The following is a 7,954-nucleotide window of genomic DNA, read 5'->3' as shown; positions in this document are numbered from 1 at the left end:
CAAGAAAGAAAGAAAAGCTCTCAATTTCTTCCTTCTATTTCTTGCTCAATCTTCAAATCCAACCAATAAAACTCCAAATCTTTCCATAAAATCTCTTTGCTAAGTGGTCTTGAGGTGTTTTGTGAAGTTGTTTGGAAAGCTAAGGTGATTAATTGCTCTCTTTCTTGTATTGCTAAGGTGAGTTGTGAAGGACCCCTCTCCTTCCTCTAATGATGTTCAAATCATGTTTGGTGGTTGTATAAGATGCAAATTTATGGATTAAATCTTGATTTTGGTTGAATTGGTGAAGTTTTATAATTATTGGGGATTTTTCTGTTGTCATATGAACATGCTTGTGTGGCTGTATATGATGATTGGAAATGATGTTTAAGGACTCTATGAGGTGGAAAAAGTGATTAATTGCAATCAATTTCTGTTTTGGAAGAAATTTCAGAAAATCAGGGTTTTGTGATGAACATTCTGTCCGAATTTTTAGGTCCTAGATAGATGCCGAATTGGCCTTTGCTTAAAACATGAAAGTTGTAGGGAATGACATTTTAGAGGTGCCTACAAAATTTCAGGTCAATCGGAATAGTGTGGAATGAGAAAAGTCGAAATCACTATTGCTGTTCTGGTTTTACCCGAAATTGAGAAGTGCGTCTGTAATTGGTTGTTTTGGCTGGAATTGCTTCCGAATTAGTTGTTGAGGCCTTCTGATGAAATTTATCCCTGTTTCTTAGCTTTCAGCTGGTTTTGGAATTGCTGGATTTGGACTTGGATAGCCTGATTTATGATGTTTCCGCTAGAATGCATTTTGTGAATCTGTTTTTGTGATTCTGGTATGGTATCTTGCATTTTTGACCTGGTTACACTCGAAACTGGGTTGAGTGACCTTCTGGAATATTGTAACCCTATCTCTTAGTTTCGAAATGGTGTATCTTGCACCTTCATCCGACAATCGTAGCGCATTTTGTACCATTACCGCAAAATGACGTCAAAACTGTTTTTCTGGTTTTAAGCTTAACTTTGATTTCCAAACTTTTTCCTAGCTTGACTTGTCTTTGTACTACTTGGAGCTTGCTGAATGGCTATTGGATGAACTTGTTGTTGTGTGTGTACCTTTGGGACTGGCTGAGGAAATAATGAAGCCATGATGGCTGGAAAAGTTAGCAAATTTAGGGGAAGTGCTGTCCGAACTTTTAAAGGACTTGTTTGCATTGAGTTTGTGATCTAAGACTTGGATTTGAGCAAGGCAATGATATATGATAGATGGTTTCTGAGCCATGGAGGTGAGTGACCTCAAACTATTTCTGAAGTTATTTATGAACCGTTTCCTGCATTATTTACTTTTAAACTGTTTCCAAAAGTTACTTTTGAACTGTTTTCTTGCATTATTTACTCGATTGCATATTATTTACTCGATTGCATTAGTTCCTTGTTGGTTGTATTTTCTTGACTTCATGACTGGTATAATTGTTTGATAACGTGTTAAGTGCTTTCGATGATTGTTAAAACGAGTTTTCTAGGCGAGTGTGTACTTTATCGCACTCGACCTAAATAAATATGAAAATTTCAATGATTAATGATTAAATGATAGTTGCGCATGATGTAAGCCTTTGGGCTGAACTGGCCACTACCCTTCGTTACCGATCGACTCGAGCCAGAAGCGGACTCGGTCGGGCGATATGGTGACCCTGGGTGAATTTGGTATACTCGAGTATTATCTTGTAGTCCGGCTACGTCCGGATGGGTGGAGTCCGGTCAACGTCCGGAAAAGGGGATGAACGAACAAAAGGATGAATGAGAGATTCTACTTTAAAAAAAAATGTATTTTCAAACGATTGGAGGAATAAGGGGAAATGTCAGGGGAACGAACAAACAAACGAATTGCTCCATGTGAGCCCGTATCCTTTTAATGAATATGTTACTATCGCTTTCCATTGTACATGTTTCTTGAATTATTGATACTCCATATTTAACGTTTTTGTAAATGTTGTAATTGTTTCTGGACTTATCATTTGATTTATGACATCATTAAAATGAAATATTGCTAAACCGATTTGATTACTGATTTTACTGGTTATTCATTGAGCTTTTAGCTTACCCCAAAACTATTTTATTCCCCTCCATAGGGCTCGTGGCGAAGGAAGGACTTGTAGTACTTGTTCACGTGACTGGATGGCATATATCTTGTATAATTTGGATTTGGAATCATTTGATGTATAGTTGGGAATTAGTTTCCGCTGCATTTGTGACATGTAATTATTGGAGACTTGGATGTGTATTTGTGGACCATGTGATGTATATTTGAGGTTTATTCTTGTAATTCATTTGAGGACTTTAGTGATCGACTGAGTCCCGGCGAGAGCCGGGCAGGCGGCCCGCCGAACCCTCTGGTTCGCCTTAGGGGGAGGTGGGGCCGTCACAGTTGGTATCAGAGCTTAGGCTTCAGATCTCTGTAGTGTATCCTTGGCTTGAAGTTTAGGATGCCGGACTGTGGGTTTGATTTGACTCTTGAGAGATTTGTGCGGGATGTCTTGACTTGATTGGTACAAGAGGGAATGTCGAGGACGACATTCTTTTAAGGAGGGGAGATTGTGACGACCCGAAAAAAAATGAGTTTGAGAACCCGGAAATTTTCTAATTTTCTAGGGTTTATTTTTTTACTCGCCCGCCTTTTCTACATTTTCTTGATTAGAAAAATTCCCCAAATAAAGTTTATGAGCAAAGATAGTTTTAAAATGATTTTTCTACTATCGGTTAGTTTTTGAGATATTAAGAGCGTATTTTGAACGTGGGACCCGCAAGTGCGCTAAATGCATTATATTTTTTGACAACTTGTTGGAATTTTGTATTAGGTGATATTATTTTACAAGGTGTTAAGATATTTGTAGTGGAGAGACAAAAAGATAAGTTTTGAACTAAAAGGTGACAAGTGTCACCTTGTGATTTAATCTTGGACTTTGACCATTTGACTTTACCTTTACCTTTACCAAATAAATACAAAAAAATTGATCAAAATAAGCTTCATTTTGCAATCTTCTTGGCCGAATGTTCTTGCTCAAGAAAGAAAGAAAAGCTCTCAATTTCTTCCTTCTATTTCTTGCTCAATCTTCAAATCCAACCAATAAAACTCCAAATCTTTCCATAAAATCTCTTTGCTAAGTGGTCTTGAGGTGTTTTGTGAAGTTGTTTGGAAAGCTAAGGTGATTAATTGCTCTCTTTCTTGTATTGCTAAGGTGAGTTGTGAAGGACCCCTCTCCTTCCTCTAATGATGTTCAAATCATGTTTGGTGGTTGTATAAGATGCAAATTTATGGATTAAATCTTGATTTTGGTTGAATTGGTGAAGTTTTATAATTATTGGGGATTTTTCTGTTGTCATATGAACATGCTTGTGTGGCTGTATATGATGATTGGAAATGATGTTTAAGGACTCTATGAGGTGGAAAAAGTGATTAATTGCAATCAATTTCTGTTTTGGAAGAAATTTCAGAAAATCAGGGTTTTGTGATGAACATTCTGTCCGAATTTTTAGGTCCTAGATAGATGCCGAATTTGTGACGACCCCACTTCCCCCTAAGGCGAACCAGAGGGTTGGCGGGCCGTCTGCCCAGCTCTCGCCAGGACTCACGCACGCACACTAACCCGGATCCTTCCGAAGAATAACCTAATCTGTTACAAAACAACTTTTCCCAGATAGGATCATCCTTAAATCTACATTAACTTCAGAGATAGCAGTAAAGAAGATAGCCAGTCGACGGCTCTTATACATCTCACGCGTTACCTCTAAGGTATAAGGTCGTACCAATCCGGATATATACTGTCACACACCACGATTACAACCATACAAGCCAAACATAATAATTAGGGTTTAAACATTTTCCAGCTTCAAGTGGCAATCCAAAATAACCAATACGTTTTTCAATTCACAATACAATACAACGGTAAACTGCAGTCTTAAGATTCAAGTACAAATTAAAAGAAATCAGCACTGCTCAGATTTCTCAAACTTCAAGACCTGTCAAGGAAAACAATTAAACGTGGGGTGAGCTAAAGCTCAGTGGTGCCCCAAAAACATGCAATCAATTAAAACAATTAGCACGTATTGATTCGACTGAAGTAAACAAATAGGAAGGCGATAATACCCAAGTGTACCTTAGACTGGTCGAGGGATTCACCCAACGACATTACGTCCTGAACTTACATTATTATTATTGACTCGTCGAGGGATTCACCCAACGACTTTACGTCTAGCACTTGATTTACTCTTATTGACTCGTCGAGGGATTCACCCAACGACTTTACGTCTAGCACTTGATTTATTATTATTGACTCGTCGAGGGATTCACCCAACGACTTTACGTCTAGCACTTGATTTACTCTTATTGACTCGTCGAGGGATTCACCCAACGACTTTACGTCTAGCACTTGATTTATTATTATTGACTCGTCGAGGGATTCACCCAACGACTTTACGTCTAGCACTTGATTTACTCTTATTGACTCGTCGAGGGATTCACCCAACGACTTTACGTCTAGCACTTGATTTATTATTATTGACTCGTCGAGGGATTCACCCAACGACTTTACGTCTAGCACTTGATTTACTCTTATTGACTCGTCGAGGGATTCACCCAACGACTTTACGTCTAGCACTTGATTTATTATTATTGACTCGTCGAGGGATTCACCCAACGACTTTACGTCAAGCACTTGGATTCACAAAAAAAATGCTTTACACAAGTCACCACTCGAACGACTAGTGTGGTAAAGTACACACCGCTCACTTCGATGGATCAAAACCAATTTTTGCGATTATCACACTTAAATTCAAGGAAGCACTTAATCATGTAAGAATAGAACAAACAGGGACACTCACCAAGAGTGAAGTTCAGATGTCAAATTGGGATTCGAGTTCCACTTCCTCACGATACCCTAAAATAACAAATATTGAAACTATAAGTTTTTACTCCGTTTTTAAGCTTATAGACATTGAGGTATAATTACATACTACTAATTCACTTTCCCTTAGGAAATCAAGAGTCCCTTGGGTTAATACGTGACAAAGTAGAAGGATTGTTTCCTATAGTTTTCATTAAGATACTTTTCCTGAAAAAAATAACTTGTATTACTTTCTTGAAATAAATCGACAAATCTCTTAATATCCACGTTAGGAAGTTACTTTGAACATTTCTTTAAAGCTATGGTTTTTGCAAAATTATTACTAAACTATTTTACCTAAAAATAAGGTTTCTTGCCGAGTAAGTTTCTCAAGCTTTTCACTAAAATTAGTAAAACTCGTATTTTGGAACTTTTCCTATAGTTAACTATCCAAGTGCAAAGCTTAAGGAAAGAAAAGGAGTTAAAATAAGACTTAAAGTTTTCAAAAGCTATAGAACTTATTTACTATAGCTATCAAGGCTAGTTTGAGCTAAAGGAAATTATCGAGTTGGAAAATTTTTAGGCAAAGCACTAGATATGGAGTTTTATAATATAATACTAGCTGGAAAAATATTTTTGATTAATTTGACCACAGTTACTCGAGTTCGCTAAGTCGATACAACTTCCACAGCTCCGATTCCGTTTCGAAATCATAATATGAATCAAAATGTGGTAAAAATCACATAACAAATTACTAGGACTTCGTCAATCATTAGCCTTAAATTTCAACAAGTGCATTTCCGAATAAACTAACATGATCAACCAAGGCTTCATCAATCATTAGCACTTGGTCTCAGCAAACCCAACATAAGCAAGTAAAAGTAAAAGTAAAGCTTCCAAGACATTCCAGCAATTCACTTTCATCACACCGTGGTACTTATAAAGTCATTCAAATGGCCAAGGGCTTCATCAATCATTGGCCCTTGACGACATTAGTTACTTCCAACTACAATTGAATCAAGAATTTGAACCACAAGTAAGATAAAATCTCAATCCAAATTCAAGTTTAGTTTCTCAAAGAAACAGGATATTCATGCAAAACAGTCTACTTTAAACATTCACAGACAGCGATACACATGGAGGAAAAATACGAAATCTCTATAGGTCAAAGGCCTATGATTCTAGTTTCAAATACCACTGACGGCGCCTTAAACGGATTTTCCTACACCAAGATATAAACATTTTATCGAGACTGGTCAGGGACATCCGAAAATCTGGAGTTTCATTTTCCACTAATGAAAAACTCCTTTTTTTTTTTTTTTCTTTTAACACCAACATGTTTTTATTTCAAGCCGTCCATGCATTCCTTATAGATTCCCAAACAACATATTCCAGGCATTTTAACCATTATATTTTCAAGAAAATTTCCAGAATCCAAGTTGATAATTCAACTCAATATTCGGCAATCACAAGAGAATTTCCAGCAATTGTATACTAGCGTTTTTGGTTCCAACTTTATATGTACTAATTGGTTCGTTGCTAAACAAATTGTATATCTTGAAATTTGCATCTCTTATGAAATTCTGAGCCACCATAATCCAAGGAAATAAAATAAATTTCCAGAAACAAATTACAATTTTCCCAACGATATTGAAATTCTGGATCATACCCCTTCGGCTATCACCCAAAATTTCCAGCAACCAATCTACTTTAGTTCGAATTTTTCCTTGGTTTAAGTATGGTATTAGGTACTCAATTCAGCGTTTAAACACTTAGCTAACTAGTTGACATTTTTAACTCAAAAATTGAATTCAATTAGCAACTACAAATTTCCCAAAAATCCAGAAATTCTCCCATGAGCCTCGGTGATCATGCATGAACCACTTTCAAATTTTCCTTTTTATTTTTCTGGTTTAGGCCATCTCATTGCTACATGCACAGCTTAACTGATTAGTTATTGACTAATTAAGCACAGGGATCAATTCAGAGGGTCACATTTAGGCAAGTTAAACTTACATTTTCTGCTCAAGCTCATGGCAACATTACTACATCAAAACAGAATTTCTTATGTTCCTTGGTTCATCATCCGAAAGTTCCAAGTTCCCATGCAAAGCTTTGAACAATTTAATTAGTTAGTGATTAGTTAATTAAACATCACAACAAGCTCAGAATAACAGAGTTTGATCATCTAAGGTAGCATCATTCCAATCAGTCTCGGATGAAGCACTATCGCACATCAGAAAATTTTTGCTGTTTTTGTAACTACCATCCGAAGTCTAATAATCAACATGCAAGATTTTAAGTTAGCTCCAGAACCCTCTAATCAACTCAAACTAGATCAAGAAGTACCTCTGCTAATGCTCCGTTCACGCACGAACAAATCTGGGCAGAATTATTTCCCTAGGCTCGCGACTGGTTTGGGGTTGTCTTGGCTGAGCAGATGGTGGAGCTGTGGTGGTTGTTGCGGCTGGAAAACTGGGTGTAGCTTGCGGATTTCAGCTCTCCTACCTTGCTCCAGCTGCTGATCCGAAAGGGAAATGGTGTTGTGGAGCTGAGGTGAGAAGTTGGATTGTGAAGAAAAGTGGAGGTGGAGCCGCGGTTTTGGCAATGGAGGTAGAGTGCTTGTGCGGTTGTGTGTTGGAGTGGGAAAGAAATGTATTGGCCGAATGTGAGGTGGTGACAGACGGTTATTTCGTGAGGTTGTGAGGGTAATTTTGATCTTTTCACTTGCTCTCCTAATATCCACTCCTAATATCCACTTAAGTCCCTATTTCTAACTTAATCTAATTCCAAAATTTATCCCAAATGTAATTTGAATACTTAATAATATACTAATCTCGCAAAGATTTGATTATCGAGATTTTAACGTCCTAAGTATACTAAGTGTACTAATTGGCCTTTGCTTAAAACATGAAAGTTGTAGGGAATGACATTTTAGAGGTGCCTACAAAATTTCAGGTCAATCGGAATAGTGTGGAATGAGAAAAGTCGAAATCACTATTGCTGTTCTGGTTTTACCCGAAATTGAGAAGTGCGTCTGTAATTGGTTGTTTTGGCTGGAATTGCTTCCGAATTAGTTGTTGAGGCCTTCT

At 37.3% G+C, this 7,954-nt stretch overlaps 1 long non-coding RNA gene across 1 annotated transcript; it reads right to left on the bottom strand.

Annotated features, from left to right (window-relative positions):
- Window positions 1-3,839: 3,839 nt before the first annotated feature.
- On the bottom strand, window positions 3,840-7,674 carry LOC113707765 (uncharacterized). The gene is made up of 3 exons (XR_011816113.1): window positions 7,212-7,674; window positions 4,861-4,916; window positions 3,840-3,999 (listed from the first exon to the last, which is right to left on the bottom strand). It is a non-coding gene; the product is annotated as an uncharacterized lncRNA (long non-coding RNA).
- Window positions 7,675-7,954: the final 280 nt, after the last annotated feature.

The sequence above is a fragment of the Coffea arabica genome, chromosome 6c, assembly GCF_036785885.1.
Source record: "Coffea arabica cultivar ET-39 chromosome 6c, Coffea Arabica ET-39 HiFi, whole genome shotgun sequence".
Taxonomy (NCBI): Eukaryota; Viridiplantae; Streptophyta; class Magnoliopsida; order Gentianales; family Rubiaceae; genus Coffea; species Coffea arabica.
The sequence above is the reverse complement of the archived record's forward strand: the minus strand, read 5'-3'. Positions and strand labels throughout refer to the sequence as shown.